The sequence below is a fragment of the Lactuca sativa genome, chromosome 1 (assembly GCF_002870075.4).
Source record: "Lactuca sativa cultivar Salinas chromosome 1, Lsat_Salinas_v11, whole genome shotgun sequence".
NCBI classification, from domain to species: Eukaryota; Viridiplantae; Streptophyta; class Magnoliopsida; order Asterales; family Asteraceae; genus Lactuca; species Lactuca sativa.
The window spans coordinates 223,129,782-223,150,373 of record NC_056623.2 but is presented as its reverse complement, the minus strand read 5'-3'; positions in this window follow the sequence as shown (position 1 = coordinate 223,150,373).

Here is a 20,592-nt window from a genome sequence, read left to right as displayed (position 1 = left end):
AACAAAGGTATGAAACATTCTTGAATCCTTTAATATTCCAGTACATGCTTATAATTCTGAATTAGTATCTTTTGATGAAACTGTTACTTATTTTGATTCGATTGTGGTATCTGCTAGCAATGAGGCTAAGAAGTTGTCAATACAATTCCTTGAGACTCAGAAGAAGTTAGATTTGAAAATCACTAGGATAGATTGTATAGAACTCCAAATAACGAATATCATGGTAGATAGGAACAATTTATCTAGTGATAATAAACTGTTATTAGCACAAAGAAACATCTGCTGTAATGCTGCTAAGAGATTATATGGAAAAATAACTGAACTTCATCATTCGTGTGAAATTAGTAAAGAACAACATAGAAAATTGCTGCCATTTTTAGCTTACGAAAGAGCTAAGGTAGATAATATTTCGTATGATTGTGAAAAAGAGATAGGTGATTTTGACAAAGTTCTGAATGACAAGTATAGATATGGAATTGTCAACGTTGATGAATGTCTTGATTCAAATGATTTAGTTAACATTGTAAATGATACTTTGACTAAATCTAAACAAATTCACATTTTGAAAAAGACAGAGAATTCAATATCTGATTTTCAATCCAATTTTGCTGATATTGAAGATAACTCTGATAATATTAGTGAAATTAGTGAGCTTGAAGATGTTGATTACTCTCAGTTGACTATTGTTAATGTTGCTTCGAATTCTAAAGGGAAAGAAAAAGTTAAGGATTTGATAGTTGATAATGAAATTGATATAACATTAACTTTGAAAGTTGGTGAAATGAACTTCGTGGATCTCAAAGATTACCAACAAAATGGTGTTGTAGAACGAAGAAATCGCTCATTATGCGAAGCGGCAAGAACCATGTTGGCATAAGCGAATTTACCTTAATATCTATGGGCTGAAGCTGTTTCAACTGCATGTTTTACTCAAAACAAATCATTCATTCATCGTAGATTTAATATTACACCATACGAAATTCTGAATAATCGAAAACCTAATGTGAAGTTCTTTCATGTTTTCGGATGTAGGTGCTTTATTATGAATCTCAAGGATCATCTTTCGAAATTTCAAGCAAAAGCTGATGAAGGGATTTTTCATGGATATTCGCACAATTTAGTGGCATATCGAGTGCAAAATAAACGAACACGAAAAGTGGAAGAAACGTTTAATCTCACATTCGATGATTATTATGTTAAATCAAATGAACATAGTTTTTTGAATAATCCAATTTTACAAGAAAATCACGATGAAACTGAATCTATAAAAATGGATGATATTGATTATGATTTGATTTTTGGAATTTCAGATCATGCAGTTGATGCTGAAGTTCATGCTCCTGATAATAACATACCATAATTTTCGAAATTTACTGATGATTCTCCATCAACTCCTCAAGCAGACAAAACTATATAGCATAGTCCATTGGAGGGGGGGAAATTGGATTCGAATACTTTGAATGATGAAGATCATTTTTTCGAGGGGGAGAAAGACCAATTGAATGCTAAAATTGAGGGGGAGCATAATGTTGATGATGCATGTTCGAATGCAGGCTCAGAACATGATGAAATATTCGAAGATGCACCTTTGGACTTTGATCCAGCATATCCACCCATGGAAAAAAGGACAAGAGACCATCCGAAGGATCAAGTGATTGGGAATCCACAAGAGGGAGTAATGACAAGAGCTCAAATTAGTGCAAAGAATGAGGTATTGAATACTCATCAAGAATTTTGCATGTTTAATGTTTTCATCTCTAAAATTGAACCAAAAACAATTAAGAATGAAATGGAACACTCATATTGGGTTGTTGCAATGCAATCAGAGTTGTCTGAATTCAAACGAAACAAGGTTTGGAGATTAATTCCTAAACCTGAAAATGTTTCGATTGTCGGGTTAAAATGGATTTTCCAAAACAAAACCGACAAAGATGGAAACATTGTTCGAAATAAAGCTAAGCTTGTTGTAAAAGGATATTCACAACAAGAGGGAATCGATTATGAAGAAACATTTTCCCCTGTAGCAAGACTCGAGGCGGTTCGAATATTTCTGGCTTATGCAGCTCACAAAGACTTTGATGTTTATCAAATGGACGTGAAGTGTGCATTTTTAAATGGAGAGCTTGAAGAAACAGTTTATGTTGAACAACCCCTAGGTTTTATTAATGAAGAATATCCTAATCATTTTTATATTTTAGGTAAGGCAGTTTATGGTCTGAAACAAGCACCACGAGCAAGGTATGCAACTCTAACATCATTTTTGAAACAATCTAAATTTAAACAAGGATCTGTTGATCCTATATTATTTCGAAAGAAAGTAGGGAATCATCTTATGCTTGTTCAGATTTATGTTGATGATATTATTTTTGGCTCGACTGACCCTGCTTTGTCTAGAGAATTCGAAGATTTGATGAAAAGCAAGTTCGAGATGAGCATGATGGGAAAAATCAATAATTTCCTTGGATTGAATATTCGTCAAAACAGAGAAGGGATTTTCATCAATCAGGAAAAATATACGAAAAATTTGTTAGAAAAGTTTGGATTGACGAATAGCACAAAGTTTCGTGTACCAATGGCAACTGGCATAAAGCTAACACCATCGTTAGACAAACCTACTGTTGATATAACGTTGTATATGAGCATGATTGGTTCGTTACTTTATCTTACAGACAGTAGACCTGATATCATGTTTTCTGTGTATAATTGTGCTAGGTATCAGTCTAATCCATGCGAACCACATCTCACTGTTATGAAGAATATTTTTCGTTAACTTAAAGGAACAACTTCGTTAGGATTGTGGTATCCTTCGAAAACTGGATTCTTTGTTCAAGCATACTCCGATGCAGACTTGGGTGGTTGCAATCTTGATCGAAAAAGCACAAGTGGTGGATGTCAATTACTTGATGGCAAATTAGTCAGCTGGCAGTCGAAGAAGCAAACATGTGTGTCCATTTCCACAGCTGAAGCAGAATATGTGGCTACTGCTGTGTGCACTTCACAAATAATTTGGATCCAAAGCCAATTGCGTGATTATGAAATTAATATGAAAAAGATTCCATTATATTGTGATTCTCAAAGTGCAATAAGAATTTGTCATAATCCTGTGCAGCATTCGAAGACTAAACACATAACTCTTTGTTATCATTTCATTAAAGATCACGTGGAGGATGGAAACATTGAAGTACATTTCGTGAAAACAACTGATCATTTAGCTGATATTTTCACAAAAGCATTGGATGAAAAGTCATTTATGCGAATAATCGAAGGCCTTGGAATGATCGATGGCAATTCTGTTCCATGTAAAAAAGCAGAATGATGGACGAAAAAGAATGATTCAGAGGCACTGAATAAACAATAACACAATGTCATTCAGCACTCATCGGTTACTGTTCATAGTCAACGCTTCGACCGCCTCGAATTCGCATGTTTGTCATTAATCTTCAGCGTTAAGTCAGCGGCTACTTTTCATAGTCAGTGCTTCGACCGCTTCAAATTCGCATGTTTGTCACTGATCTTTAGCGTTGAGTCAGTGGTTACTGTTCATAGTCAACGCTTTGAACGCTTCGAATTCGTACATTTGTTACTCTTCATGGAATGCCAACTATTCGTCTGTTTGCAACAAATTAATTTTTTTTTCCAAAAATCAAAAATACAAAAACATTTTCTTTTGTTTTGTTTTTATTTTCGAAAATCCAAAAATCCAAAAAGATTTTATTTTGTTATGTCTTTATTGTCGAAAAATTCAAAAACAACAAAAATATTTTTATTTTTTTTAGACTTTTGTTGCAGATCATGGTGATGAATCAGAGAGGACAAAGCAAGCAATATAAGGGTCAGGTAAACATTTTTTTCCTATGAATCAATATGTTTTACATTATTCGAACTAGTTAGGATGTCCCTAGAAGCATGCTCCTACATGTCGACCAAAGCCTCCATGACTCAATGTGTGTGTACGAAGGCCTTAATGAACTCTTCCTACGAAGCTTTCTTCCCAATCAGGCTTGTATTCACATTAGTGTCTTGAGCTACCTGACTCTTCTCATATGAGTAAGGAGTTGACTGTTTGGTCCAAATCATAACAGAGGTACATTTCGTTTCTTATACCAATCTTTTTCATCTAAACATTCTTACACGATCACACACAAAGACGTATGTCCGAGAGGTCTCTGATCAAACCCATTGAGACTTAGATATACAAAAATTATGTGTTAATGATCTGACATCATGAGTCCGTGATGAAGGTGAAACCCAAACATCTTCCAACTTAAGGAATTGCCGGGGAACATTGTTCCAGATATTGACGAAACTTTTGTTTCAGTACAAAAATTCGAAACTCCAAATCATATTCAATTCGCATGTGTGGTCTTGATCAAACATTCGAAACCCATGATGTTTGTCACCCAACAAGATCCAGTACATCAACTTTTTTTCATGAATATGATTTCCGTGTGAGTTTCATTCGAATGTCCTGGTCATGATAAACATTTTCAAAGCTGACTTGTCACTGACTACACTGGTCATACAAGTAATTTCCGTTACAATTTATCACCTTATGTTTAGGTTGACATGTAACGAAATTTTCAACCAACCCAAGAATCACTTTTAAAAGAAGCCCTTTGATACTTATCAAAAAGTATTCGATTGTAATTCACGAGAACATACACAATCTGTTGATCATCCCTTTTGATGATTAACGAAGCAACCTTTGCCGAGGGTTTAGCTGCCTTCGTGTCAAATTGCATTTTTTACATCACCACATTCCAAAAAAAAAATTGAATTGTATCTTGTCTAACTTTCTTTGGAATACTACACTCACGAAATCCTTGAGGTTCTGAGTAATACCAACTCAGGCTGATGATTTCAAACATCTGGCATATGACTTCGCTTTTCATCCCAAAAGTGAAAGAGCCTTGCCTCCATTCGAAGGGTTCTAACGGTTACAATTCAATAAAAGGGATAATGACAGGCTGTGTATCCGTGACGTATGGTATTCTGCCCGATTTTCTAGCTGACGTGACAGTTTCTTTTTGACGCATGGCTAACTTTTCGCAGTCATGGTCCAATTTTCAAGGTGCCGCGTCAGATCTCATTAAATGCATCCCGCTTCAAATTCAAATCAATATGGGTTACTTATAAAAGGGGTTCAAGAGTGTTTTATACGGTTACGCGATCAAACTCAAAAATTCCCAAATTCTCTGTTCTTCATCTTCTTCAAACCCTAATCATGGCTGTTGTTGCTCATGTTGATCCTTCTACTAAAGACATTTCCTCTGCACCAGTTATGAAGATTCAATCTACAAATTATTATGTGGAAGGTGCAATTTCTCAATGTCTTGAGGAATTCAAGATGCTTATTGTTGCTTTAAAATACTCTGTTTTATCCAAAGCGATGTTCAATTCCTTTTCTGTTCCGGTATCATGGCTTTCTCAAGCAGGATCTACAGCCACATACAACAAAGCTTCTAATACGATTATTTTCCATCTAATAAATGACAAAAAGGTTATGCTTTCTCAGAGATTGTTTTGTGAGATTCTTGACATTCCAAATACACCTCCTTTTGTTGAATTCCAATTTTCCCAAATTATCCACATGTTTAATGAAATGGGATATCAGCCCCCATTGACAAAGATAAGTGACTTTAAGAAGTTTGGCCTTCCAAAAATCTGGAATTTCTTGTTTGGGATATTTTTGCGTTGTTTAACCGGAAGAACAGTTGGGTTACACAAGGGAAGGATGGAGTTTATGCTATGGTGGCTGGTTTATACTATGATTTTCCAGCAGACTACTCTACACAGTTAATGGCTTACGAATGCTGTTAATGGCATTTCGTGTGCTAGGTATTGGAGCCTTATTCTACAACATTTTTACAACAAGGAAGGTATTTTGGTTCCAAAGGACGAAGATAAAGTTACTTTTCAATCGTATCACTTTCCGAAGGAAGTTGTTGATGATGCTGATGAATTTCCACATGTTGCTCGGATTCTTGACGCAATGCTCAAAAGGGTGAATCCTACGAATTCTGTTTTGATTGCTTATCAGAAAACGTTCGATCCATCTATTCCAATGGGAATTTTGTTGCCACGCGAAGAAACAAAATCGAAACAATCCAAGAAGTCGAAGAAAGTTGATCCTACATCACCAGGAAAGAAATCGAAGGGATCTACATCCTCCAAATCTCCACAGAAGGTTGTTGAAGAAAATGTTGTTGTGACAGTTGAACCAACACATGTGACTGAGCCAATAGTGGAAGAGACTCAAGAGAAAGGGGTTATTCCTTCGAAAACAGGGATGTTTCGAAGAATCAAGATAAAATCAACTCACAAACGTAAGTCACCTGCACAAAAGCTGATTCGAAAGCATCAGATTTCTCACCAAGGAGTCTTCATTCGTGAGATACCTGTTCCAGTTTCTCCGAGTTCGAAGAAAAGAGTAGCAGAAGATATGGCAAAACATCTGGCTAAAGGAAAGAAAAAGATGAAGACTCGAAAGATTGTTTTGTCTACTGAGTCAACAGAGGATGATGAAAGGATACCAGAAACTCCAGAATTCACTTCTATTATCAGTTATACTCCTGAGCAGACAATTGTCATACCACCCGAAGTTTCTATTGCCAAGTCAATTCTTCAGGAGGTACGAACTTCAGACATCATTGCACACGTATCTGATACGGATGCACATGTTAACGTGGGTGAAGGAGGTTCGAAAGATGCAGATCAAGGTCCATTCATCTCTATCCTTTTGAATCATTGGTTTCTGTTACACCAACATCTACCATTCCTATTCCATCAACCACTATCTCACCAAAATTCGAACACATCCTTAATCAACCAATTACTTCTATGTTTTCATCTCAATCTACTGATACACCCAAACCCTCTTCACCAACAGAAACTGATCATGAAGGGTTTGGTGGAACATTCGAAGATCTGGAGTTTCATGATGAAGAAGAAGATTTTCCTGATCACATGCTAATGACCATGAAGCAATACAAAATTTTTAATCAAAAGTTGAACTCCATCATTTAATCTCAAGCTGATATGGGCAGGGGTTCATCACTTTCGAGTTTGGAGATTGACTCAATGTTGGAGTTGTGTGAGTCAAGGATTATCACCAAAGTTTCTGGTATGTTGAAAGCTTCTGAGACAGTGCTTATGGAGAAAATTGATTTCACGGATCAGACCAATGAACTTCGAATTAAAAATCAAAGATCTGATTTTCTTGGAGAAGTGAAAGACCTATGAAATGTCACAAAAGAACGACATGTTCCTTTTGTTCAGGAGGTTAAGAAAGTGAGGGAGGATGTGTATTTCAAAATTCAAGAGCTTAGAGAAGATATGCAAAAGGGAATTTTGTCTGTTCAAAATGAATATGCGTCCTTAAATCAGAAGGTCGATATCATATGTGATGTTGTTACTCAATTTATCAAATTATATGAAGGCTTGAGTCCCTAAATCACTCAAATCTCCAAGTCTAAAACTGAAAATTTTGATGGAGTGATAAAGTTGTTGAAGGAGTTGAAGGAGATTTCAACAACACCTGTTTCGTCTCCGGTGATCACTTCAGAGTTTTTGTCATAGAAGTTTGTACAGTTTGAAGCAATTCTAAACAAGTAGCTTGCTCCATTAATTCGCATTTCAAGTCTTCTTCCCACTACAACTGCCCCTCCTGGGGTGCAAGTGTAACAACGCGAAATTTCGTATCATTGCTTGTACCCCTTTTCGTAATCCATTTCGATCAACCAATCGCCGTTTTCAAATTCGTTTCCGATTTAGCCATTTAATTAAGTCATTAAATTGAAATTATCTAAACTGTCTTAATGGGTGTCCTAGTACATTTAGAACTCATTTTAACACCCCGTATTATTAATCGGAACATTTAGAGAATCAACCATACCGAATTACGGAAACTTAATCGGGTGCGACCAAAAGCCCCGTTTAATGCCAGTATCGGGTAGAATTCCACCGTGTCCAAGTTTTGGGACCTATTTAAACGTGTTCCAGCTTTCATTTGAAGCTTTTGCTTCATCTCTCTACTCTCTCTCTCTAACCTCTCTCCTCAACCAAAGATTTAAGGTCCAAAACATTGAATTAAGGCTCCAAATCTTTGAGGTAACATCCCCAACTTGTTGTTTAACCTCTTAGGCCTTCAAATTTGTGTTTAAATTATCGTTTTGGACCTGGAACATGTGTTTACGGCTAAGTAGCATGCTTGGGCCGTAAACACCTAAAAAATTGGGTTTTAAGCAATAAAACCCCTCCAAATCAATTTTGGGACTTCGATACGACTATATGGCTTACAAATCCGGACTTAGAGCACCCTAAACATGAATTTTGAGGAGCACACTTGATTTTACTGCCCAAGAACATGCTTGGGCCGTAAACACCTCACACATGGGGAGTAAACTCATTTTCTAGTGTTAAAAAGCCATATAACTTCACCAATAGCCTTTGAATAAATCCTAGAATCATCTAAAAATAGTTTGGGGACCTTAAACATGTCAAACACCCTCCAATTAGGTGTTTACGGCCATGACACCCCAAGAATATGTTCCAGGGTCGTAAACTCCTAAAGATGAGTCATTTGGTGCCCTAAATTCATACCATGGCTTGTAAAAATTATAGGAATCACATGTAATTAATCTAAGGCCATTAAATCATCAATCTAAGGGGGTATAGGAGTTTACGGCCATAAACTCTATGTTTAGGGTTGTAAACTCCCTTAAGTGATGTTATTGGTGATTTAATTTCCATCCCACGCCTTAGATAAAAATTATACCAACTCTTCCCAAGTGTTATTAGACCATTAAGCTTCATAAGCCTCCCAACCATGAGTTCACGGACGTGAACTCATGTGTGTATATTGTATAGGGAAGTAAACTCCCTAAAGAGTCTACTCTTGAAGAGTAAACTCAATTCCCAAGTCCCACACATCAATACACGTCCGTATATGTCACCCAGGTCACTCCAAACACTCGTTTTGAAGTGTTTTCGCTCATTGGAATGTAATATCATATCTAATTATTAATTTAAAATCTAATTAGATATATTTGTATACCATTTCGTATTACATAGGAATCTCGCGCGTTATTAAGCTCCGAACCGACACTTAGCGTCCGAACCGACACGTTTTCTCGTCTGGTGAGTTCATACCCCTACCCTTTTTTAATGGTTTGTAAATGTTTTCAGGGGGGAATACAAGCAAAAGTACAAGAATATCTTGTACTTAAATTCATTATTTTACTTAAATGGTTTCATAATTCGCACACTTTTAAGAATTGAAAACCTACTAACAAACTGTTTTAACTTGCAGAGTTGTTTGTTTAAACGATTTCAATTCTTATTATATACTGTTATGTTTCACAATTGATTGTTCACACTTATATTGATAAAGATCATAAAACCTTTGTAATGTCTGTAATAAAACACCTTAGGCTCGAGTGTAAAGGTCAGACACCATAGAAAACATAAAATATTTGTATGGTCCTTAACAAAACACCTAGGCTCGAGTGTAAAGCACAGGCACCATTAGAACTTAGTTAGTCATAGATACTACTTCCCTAGGCATGAGAGTAATGAGTAATCTTAAAGATTGGAGACACGTCCTCGGTGAACACTCCACAGAGATACGCGAGTGGAGGACCGCACCTGTAACCAGAATCTCTTAGATAGGGAGCGTGACTTGAGTGTGTAGACCTTTACGGGACTGACAATCCCGCACCTGGCTGCTAGCTACAGCCGAACCGAAAGGTTCAAGGGTGACGAAAGTCATAAAAAGGATATTGACCCCGACCCGAGTCATATCTGGTATGAAGTATGGTTATGGAACTCGCAATTAAGATTATGAACACTTCACACTTAATTAATAGTTTTATGTACGTAATAAAACTAATGTACATTTAAGGATAATGAGACTTTCAGGAGACTTTGCAAACACACACATTCAGGAAAATATGGGATTTTCCTGGGGATAACATTGAACATAATTAGAATTGGTAACAGTTCACACACACACACATGTAGGAAAATATAGGATTTTCCTGGGTAACAGTAATACGTAACCAGAAACGTGTAACAATTTAGATACCAAACTTTACAATTCACAAGAATAATCATGTTTTCAGTGTACATCTTTTACATTACATTTTGGATTTGGTAACCAACTTTTAAGAAAATATAGGATTTTCTTGGATAACTAGTTTTTCAGGAAACCAAAGGAACTTGTACATTTTCAGAAAACTAACCGCTTATGAACTCACCAGCTTTATGCTGATTTTCAAACTGCTTGTATTCTCAGGTCCGCATTAGACAGGTACCCGACGATCTCTTTTGGCGAAGACGGAGTGTGTAGAAGACTCGTCTCATTTTGTTCATATATACTATGTATCACACTTGTACAATTTACTTTTGAAACAAATCTAAACTACTATATATGTAATGTAATGGTTGTTTACTTTGCTTACTATGTGCATTGGATTTGATACTCAACGTGGAGTCCGCCCCGGAAATCTTTCCGCCTTCGGTTTTTGAGGTGTGACAGAATGGTATCAGAGCCCTTGTTTATAGTGAATGAAGTATACCAAACCTTACATGGTATAAAACTATAAACATTAAGGGGCCTAAGTGCTCTGAACTAAAAGTATATAAGTATAGCGAACTGTCGAAATCCGTAACTACAAGTAGAACAAAACATAAGTAAATGGGTGTCGTACGCTGCGGTTAAACTTGGGCAGTTATGTAGTCGTGTCTAGGATCAATATAGCCTGGCCAACTATATTCATTCGAGACACGGCCAACATGTGCTTGGGAGTGACTGTGGTATGCGGCATGCCTAAAACTTACCCTAATACCACAAACATCGAGTCAGTGTCGTAACGAATCATGAAATACTATGGGAGTATTTCTCGAGCTAATCCTTGGTAGAAATCTTCGTTCATGCATTGTTCTTTTATCATTCCCTTAGCGATAATTTTCCTGCTTTATCGCTTGTTAGCATATATCTGTCATATCTCTTGATTAAATTCAGAAGACTTATCATCCTCTCTTCCTTGATCTTATTAGATCAAGATGCCTCCAAGAAAGAGACCCAGCTCTAAGACCAACGACCCTCCACCACCACTTCCTCCCCAAATTGATCCTGTAGTATTCCAGGCAGCTGTTACAACCGTAGTGGCAGCTGCCATGTCTAAATGGAACTCTGGCGGTTCCAGTAGTTCGGGAGGTGGTACCCGAACCCAAAACCAAGAAAGTAGTCAGGGACACCGAAAAGAGGGTTCCTATAAAGATTTCATGAACGCGAAACCCACGTCCTTTGATGGCACTGGAGGTGTCAATTCCCTCACCTGATGGTTCGAGAAGATCGAATCCATCTTTGAAATTTGCGCCTGCTCAGAATCTGACAAGGTGAAGTTTGCCGCCTGTACCTTTATCGAAAAAGCCCTGACTTGGTGGAACGGCCGAGTCAAATCCCTATCCTTACTTGTAGCCAACGCCATGGGATAAGAAGACATGAAGGAACTTCTTCTGGCTGAGTACTGCCCTCGGGGTGAAATGCAGAAGTTAGAACACGAACTCTGGAACCTGAAGATGAAGGGTTCCGATATCGCCGCTTACACTTCCAGGTTCGATGACTTGGCGTTACTCTGCCGGGGAATGGTTACCCTGGAGAGTAAGAAGATAGAGAAATTCATCTGGGGGCTGACCCAACCAACAAAAGGAAACGTCATAGCTGCGAGGCCAGATACATACGACAGCGCCAAACGCTTAGCACAAATCTTAATAGATCATAGTGATGACCCTGAGGAGACAGCTACCACTCCTGAGCCGACAGAGAGGAGTGGTGAGAAAAGAAATATTGGGAAGAAGGAGAAAAGTCAGACATCGCAAGAGTCTTCGAAGAGGCAGCAAACGGTGGAAGTTCATGCTGCCACTTCCCCTGCCGCCGTTTCTGTTGTTGGATCTTCAACTCAAAAACCTGCCAGTAGGTATGCTGGAACCCTTCCTAGTTGTGACAAGTGAAACTATCATCACCTTCCTTCCAGTCCATGTATAGAGGTGTTTTGCAACAGTTGTGGCATAAAGGGTCACATGGCGAAAAACTATAAGACACCAACCCAATCAACCAGCCAAGCTTCCGGAGCGGGCATTGGTCGGGCTTGCTATGGTTGTGGAGAAGTTGGACATTACAAGCGAAACTGCCCCAAGGCAGTAACATCTGGCAACACCGGAAGAGTTCTAGCGATAGGACAAGAGGCGACAGCCACCGATCCCACTGTTGCCACAGGTATATTTCCCCTCGTTAAATTTTATGCCTGTGATTCTTTTCGATTCTAGCACCGAAAGAAATTCGCTAACAATCCATTTGAACATCTTTTAAACCCTGTCGTTCGTGAGTAATCGAAAATGTATACCGTCAAGATGGTTATCAAGTGAGAATGAGAACGCTAATGTCATATCCGTAGATTGTATCCTCAATCCGAACAATTACTCTTTTCCATTCGATCTAATGGAAAACTTTTCATGAAATGCTTTGACACCATCTTTGGTATGTAAGGACCGAGCCTCACTCATGTTGTCATTCTTGGTTTCGAGAAAGTCATTCGTCTTAACTTTCCTCCGACCCGACTCTCCTGATCTTCGTGCATCAAAGCTTAAAAAGTTTTCCCATGTATTCCTCGTCCGTGTGATCATCGAGAACGAGAAGTCTGCAACTCTTTCCCGATGCCTTTTTCGAAGATCTCCGGAAAATTTCTTTCCGAACGTGTAGTCAAGTCTCGCATCGACCTAATCCCCGGAATTACCACGTAACCAAAACCTCAGTGAGGACGATGTATCCAAGGTAGCAACCAGGCCTTGATATGATCACTACGAGATAGTAGTGGTACCCTTCGGTCAAACCACTTTCCGGAAATGTAGATAAACAAAGCAGTCATACTCATGGACCTTTCCAAAAGCTAAGGCAATAAAGAATTAGTCAGCACCAGAGGTACCCATAGAAACCCGTCAACTCTTGGGTCCCGCCGACTATTATTGCAACCCGTCTAGAAATTTCCTTTAGAACCATCGGACCCTTAGCTACTCTGCCATGTGAAAATGTACCCACTTGTTGGAAGTCTTACTCTGGAAAGACATATAACGCCTTTGAGAAGTGCGTAAAACTTAACTCGTGGAACATTAGACCCTTCGAGATCCTCGTTAATAATCGATTCCGTAGCCCTCTCCGAGCTATCTTCAGAAATCAGCAGCAACCATTTGGAATTCCACGTCGATATTCGTAAGGAGTGCCGACCTAACGAAACCCTAGTAATCCCTTTGATGAGATCGAAATCATCGGAAGTCCAAACCTCCATGAATGACACAATTGGAATCATGGATTGATAGGTTGACCATACAAAACAAAGCTGCATCCCGACAGTCAGGGTTCGCTGGAATGTCAAGCGGAGACCCGATTCCACTTAGGAGCATGAAGAACCGTAGCAGTAGATTCATCCTCATATCTCTTTTCACTTCGCGATCTGTGTTCAAATCTTTGAATTTCAGGACGAAATTCCCTCTAACGGGGGGATAATGTAACAACCCGAAATTTCGTATCATTGCTTGTACCCCTTTTCGTAATCCATTTCAATCAACCAATCGCCGTTTTCAAATTCGTTTCCGATTTATCCATTTAATTAAGTCATTAAATTGAAATTATCTAAAATGACTTAATGCGTGTCCTAGTACATTTAGAACTCATTTTAACACCCCGTATTAGTAATCAAAACATTTATTGAATCAACCATACCGAGTTACAGAAACTTAATCGGGTGCGACCAAAAGCCCCGTTTAATGCCGGTATCGGGTAGAATTCCACCATGTCCAAGTTTTGGGACCTATTTAAACGTGTTCAAGCTTTCATTTGAAGCTTTTGCTTCATCTCTCTACTCTCTCTCTCTAACCTCTCTCCTCAACCAAAGATTTAAGGTCCAAAACATTGAATTAAGGCTCCAAATCTTTGAGGTAACATCCCCAACTTGTTGTTTAACCTCTTAGGCATTCAAATTCATGTTTAAATTATCATTTTGGACCTGGAAAATGTGTTTATGGCCAAGGAGCATGCTTGGGCCGTAAACACCTAAAAACTTGAGTTTTAAGCAATTAAACCCCTCCAAATCAATTTTGGGACTTAGATACGACTATATGGCTTACAAATCTGGACTTAGAGCACCCTAAACATGAATTTTGAGGAGAAAACTTGATTTTACTGCCCAAGAACATGCTTGGGCCGTAAACACCTCATACATGGGGAGTAAACTCATTTTCTAGTGTTAAAAAGCCATATAACCTCACCAATAGCCTTGGAATAAATCCTAGAATCATCTAAAAATAGTTTGGGGACCTTAAACATGTCAAACACCCTCCAATTAGGTGTTTACGACCATGACATCCCAAGAATATGTTCCAGGGCCGTAAACTCCTAAAGATGAGTCATTTGGTGCCCTAAATTCATACCAAGGCTTGTAAATATTATAGGAATCACATGTGATTAATTTAAGGCCATTAAATCATCAATCTAAGGGGGTATAGGAGTTTACGACCATAAACTCCATGTTTAGGGCCGTAAACTCCCTTAAGTGATGTCATTGGTGATTTAATTTCCATCCCATGCCTTAGATAAAAATTGTACTAACTCTTCCCAAGTGTTATTAGACCATTAAGCTTCATAAACCCCCCAACCATGAGTTCACGGCCGTGAACTCATGTGTGTATATTGTATAGGGCAGTAAACTCCCTAAAGAGTCTACTCTTGAAGAGTAAACTCAATTCCCAAGTCCCACACATCAATACACGTCCGTATATGTCACCCGGGTCACTCCAAACACTCGTTTTGAAGTGTTTTCGCTCATTGGAATGTAATATCATATCTAATTAGTAATTTAAAATGTAATTAGATATATTTGTATACCATTTCATATTACATAGGAATCTCGCGCATTATCAAGCTCCGAACCGACACTTAGCGTCCGAACCGACACGTTTTCTCGTCTGGTGAGTTCATACCCCTACCCTTTTTCAATTGTTTTTAAATGTTTTCAGGGGGAATACAAGCAAAAGTACAAGAATATCTTGTACTTAAATTCATTATTTTACTTAAATGGTATCATAATTCACACACTTTTAAGAATTGAAAACCTACTAACAAACTGTTTTAACTTGCAGAGTTGTTTCCTTAAACGATTTCAATTCTTATTATATACTGTTATGTTTCACAATTGATTGTTCACACTGATATTGATAGAGATCATAAAACCTTTGTAATGTTTGTAATGAAAGACCTGTGTAAATGTCAGACACCATAGAAAACATAAAATATTTTTATGGTCCTTAACAAAACACCTAGGCTCGAGTGTAAAGGACAGGAACCATTAGAACTTAGTTTGTCACAGATACTACTTCCCTAGGCACGAGAGTAAAGAGTAATCTTAAAGTTTGGAGACACGTCCTCGGTGAACACTCCACAGAGATACGCGAGTGGACGACCGCACCTGTAACCAGAATCTCTTAGATAGGGAGCGTGACTTGAGTGTATAGATCTATACGGGACTGACAATCCCGCACCTGGCTGCTAGCTACAGCCGAACCAAAAGGTTCAAGGGTGACGAAAGTCATAAAAAGGACACTGGCCCCGACCCGAGTCATATCTGGTCTAAAGTATGGTTATGGAACTCGCAATCAAGATTATGAACACTTCACACTTAATTAATAGTTTTATATACGTAATAAAACTAATGTACATTTAAGGATAATCAGACTTTCAGGAGACTTTGCAAACACACACATTCAGGAAAATATGGGATTTTCCTGGGGATAACATTGAACATAATTAGAATTGGTAACAGTTCACACACACACATGTAGGAAAATATAGGATTTTCCTGGGTAACAGTAATACGTAACCAGAAATGTGTAACAATTTAGATACCAAACTTTACAATTCACAAGAATAATCATGTTTTCAGTGTACATCTTTTACATTACATTTTGGATTTGGTAACCAACTTTTAAGAAAATATAGGATTTTCTTGGATAACTAGTTTTTCAGGAAACCAAAGGAACTCGTACATTTTCAGAAAACTAACCGCTTATGAACTCACCAGCTTTATGCTGATTTTCAAACCGCTTGTATTCTTAGGTCTGCATTAGACAGGTACCCGACGATCTCTTTTGGCAAAGACGGAGTGTGTAGAAGACTCGTCTCATTTTGTTCATATATACTATGTATCACACTTGTACAATTTACTTTTGCAACAAATGTAAACTACTATATATGTAATGTAATGGTTGTTTACTTTGCTTACTATGTGCATTGGATTTGATACTCAACGTGGAGTCCGCCCCGGAAATGTTTCCGCCTTCGGTTTTCGGGGTGTGACAGCAAGGGGGAGAAAGGAAGTCAGAAGATGATGTGAAAGTTGTGGGCAAGGTTTTTCCAACAAACATCCCATCAACAAAGCCAGTGTTTGTGTCTGCTCAACCAGTGACTTCAATAATTGTAACTTCATTGCCAATTACACGAACAATTTCGAAAGGAATTGTAATTGGTAAACCTTTGGAGTCTGGTGGGAGTGGTTCGAAGCCAAAAGACGTAACTGAAAAATCTGCTTCGAAAGACAAAGGCAAATCAATTCTTGTGGAAAAATCTAAAGAAGAAAAGAAGGTTGAGGCTGAAGCCGAAGTGGAGAAAATGAGGCTTGTTGAAAGCATCATGACTCAGAGAGCTGGTGATCCGAAGGGCATGGATAAAGGTGATCCAGCAAAACAATACAACTATGAAACAATCGAAGCCGTGGTTGCCTTTAATCACATGTACTCATTTGAAAAGAAGCCAAAATAGAGTTATGTGGTTACAAACACTGATGCGTGCCAGTTCGATTTTCCTATTAATGAGATGATGTTTATCATGCCTCAATTTAAAGCAGAAGGGAATTTCAAAGAAAAGGATGAAGGAACTCATATGAAGATTCGATTTCATGCAATTCTTGGCAAAGCCCCTGAGGATGTTTGGTCCTTGATAAAGATTAAGAAGGTCATAAGCATAAAAAGGGATGTTATTTTTGAAAAAAAAAATCCAAAACATCAAAGATATTGTGGCCAGAGCGGATGGAAAAACATACGAATTCACCATTGCAGATTTCCTCTGATGAACTTGTATGATCTTATACAAGTTGCATTGCTCCTAAAAGACAAATCTTTTTCTTATCTGCAAAACTCTGATCCTGAGGAATTCAAACTTGGAGTTGCTCACATCAAAATTTTCATTGAGAATTACTATGAGTGCCTTGCACTGACTGATGTGGAGCTGGCTACTGCGAAGGGGATGGAAGTTAAAGTTCCAATCGCTGTTTCGTTGAATCAGACTGAGTTAAAGAAGTATGCTGATGGGGAAATATGTTTAAAGCCATTTGGTATAGTTTTTGGTGGAAAAGATAAGGCTGGTAAAGCGAAGAGGTTTTTGTTTCAAGCTTATGAAGTGGAGAGATATTCTACATCTCAGTATACGAACTTGATTGTTCTTATGAACCACTGCAAAAAGAACAATGAAGGAGACAAGAAGGAATTGAAGAAAATAATTTCATTGTACACTGAAGTTCGAAGAGTTTTGATGTACTCCGTAGCTTTGCTTACAAACTGAAGACTTCGACTTTGATTACAAAGGGGGAGATTGTTAGGGTCGAATTGTTGTAATAGTCGAAGTTTGTATTTGGAGTCTTCGAACGTTTTTGTAATGTATTTTACTAGGGCATAATATTTGAAGCTTAATGTTTTAGTCCTTAGTATATTTTTTTGTACGCTTTCCTCTCCTATAAATAGGAGTGATTACTAGGTTCTTAGTAACGAAGTTTTTACATAATATTCATTGTACTCTGTAAACTTTGCAAAAGCGTAATACGAGCCAAACAGATTATATTTACATTCAGTGTTCAAATCTCGCACTCATACTTTGAATTCATTCTCTAATTCATTTAATACTTGATTCTTTGTTTCATCACGGTTCTATTCATTTTTCCCTCTTAATGCCCTAGGCATTTGGAAAATTTAGAACGGATGAATATTATAGCACATGTAATTGATCCTATACCCGAAGCATATTGGACACAATTCATAAAGACATGATACTTGACTAGTCTTTTGCTACAATATTTTTATTTGTCATGTTCTCATAACTCGAATTATGAAGAGGGATGTCGTAATTATAATCAAAATTTGAGAACGTAATTAACATTTCCACATATAGAATTTTCTTATGTTGAACCATTCCAACATAAAATTCATATATATTTGACTAAATTTGATTAAAAACTCAATCTAAGCTTTTAGATTTTGAAATGAAGTATAATTTCCTCTCCCTTAATTATAGCAAAACAACTTTTCAAACCCCGCAACTTTGTGATTTGAAATGTTTTGTTTTTCTATGATTAACATTGCTAACTTGCAACACTTTCCATAATAATTATGCTCCCACTAGCATACTAATTATTATCTTACTAGCATAACGCTTATGCTCCCAGCAGCTTTGACATGTATTTAGAAATCAGCTGGACGTCTAGAAATCAATACGTATTGACTTCCGTTCTAAAGTTCAGATTTCTGATACGAGATGCTTCGATAAGACTTTATCTAGGCTTCTCAAACTCATACACCTTTCCTTAGATAGCTCACATATGTGTCTAAACAATTTTAGAACTTACAGCAATAAGTCTCAAATGTTTAGACCTTTTTTCATTTCACATAATTCAAACTATGAAGAGAGATGTCGTAATCATAATCGAATATGAGAATGCAAATATAACAACTGCTAACTATTTAAAATCTACTTAGTAAAAGCATTTCCTCACAATCATTTTCATGAATTGGAGAGAAACCTTATGACACTTAGATTTTATGGTGTATGTGTTCCAATCCATGTGAATTTGTCATTACCATAATCACAAGACAAGCTTAGTGACAAATCCAAACTCATATGGACTGAACTTATTCAATCTTAATTTCTTGCCACCTAGCAGCTCAATGGCATACCATTGATTCCAAGTTGTTTTGCAAACAACTGAGAACTCATAGAACTTACATTCATAGTGAACTTAACTGGAATAGGCACATAAACAAGAATATGTCAACACGATATGTTTCAAACCTCAAGTCGTGTGCTAGTGTTTAACAATAGGTTTACTCTTGATTAGTTCTTGAACCTCTTCTAGATCTTTAGACGCCCATTGACCTCTTTACATTTAAGACTCACTTTGTCAAGAAACATTCTTGACAAACAAATATTCAAGAGTTAGTTGGGTTTCTTATCAAGACAAACACTTCACACAATTTGCCTTAGTTGGTCTTTGTTTTATGCAAAACATCATAACTTACCAATTTCAAATGTACAAGAGTAGAAAACATTTTACTCTACGTTTGATAAGTGTTATAAACCTTTCTTAAGATTATGTCACTCAAGGCTTAATCTTGGAGTATGACTCTAAGACTTGTTTTGGAACGAAGTATGACTCATCTTCTAGATTTAACCATTTCAACAATTCACGATTCCTCTTCTTAGCCTTACAAATGCACTAAGATGTCCTTAGAGAATCAATTGTGATATCATCTCATAATCACTAAGATAATCATAAAACATGATACTTAAGTACTCTCCCATCTTTTCAGATAGGAGATACTTTTATCTTTCTGCCTAATTTGATTCTTTTCATTCGTTCTGCCGTACATTGAAACTTTTCCAATGTTCAGAATTATACTTAAACTTTTAAGCATAACCATATTTACTAAACTTTAGTAAATTATGACGAATAGTCTTATCGCTCTTTGTGGTAGACCTGACCAACACACTCACAGTGCACCCAATCCCCTAGTCATTCACTTGACTCACATATACATGTGAACAAGGAATTAGTCTTAATTTCCCAAAGATGAAGGTTCTCATTCAACACACAATACAAGTTGCATGATTCCAAGTTTCTATCCAACTGAAACATGGGTGATGAGAATCTTTCCTTATTTGGTAAATTCTCGACACAACCACAAATGAAAAAATCAAATTCATATTGCTAACATAGAAACATACAAACATCAATTTTCACAATTGCCATTGCCAGCACTACAAGAAAAAGACCCTTTTACGACGCGCAAAACATGACGCTCTTTGATTTATGTTACGCATTAGAGAGCGACATTAAAAAAGTGTCATCTCTTCAAAAACTTTAAGGATTTAGGTCGCGCATTACTAAGTTCCCTTAAATTAGTGTCTCATGTAAAAATATTTAAAAAACGGAAGGCACTTATGCGTCGTCTGTGAATGTCGTTTTATATTTTTGTTTAAGAAACGCACGTCTCGGAGGGAAAATGAAATCCCCAAATTTTTTAAACCCCCACCTTCTTCTCCCTTGTCTCCACCCCTCATCCACATCCACTACCTCCAATCCTCATTGCCTCTTCTAGCCTCAAACTGTGGCGATGCACCTTCCTTCTCGAAGAATGCTTCATTTACCAGCATCGTCCGATTATGTGAGCCCGAGGAATTGACGTAGACAAAGAAAATTATGCATCAATCGCTTC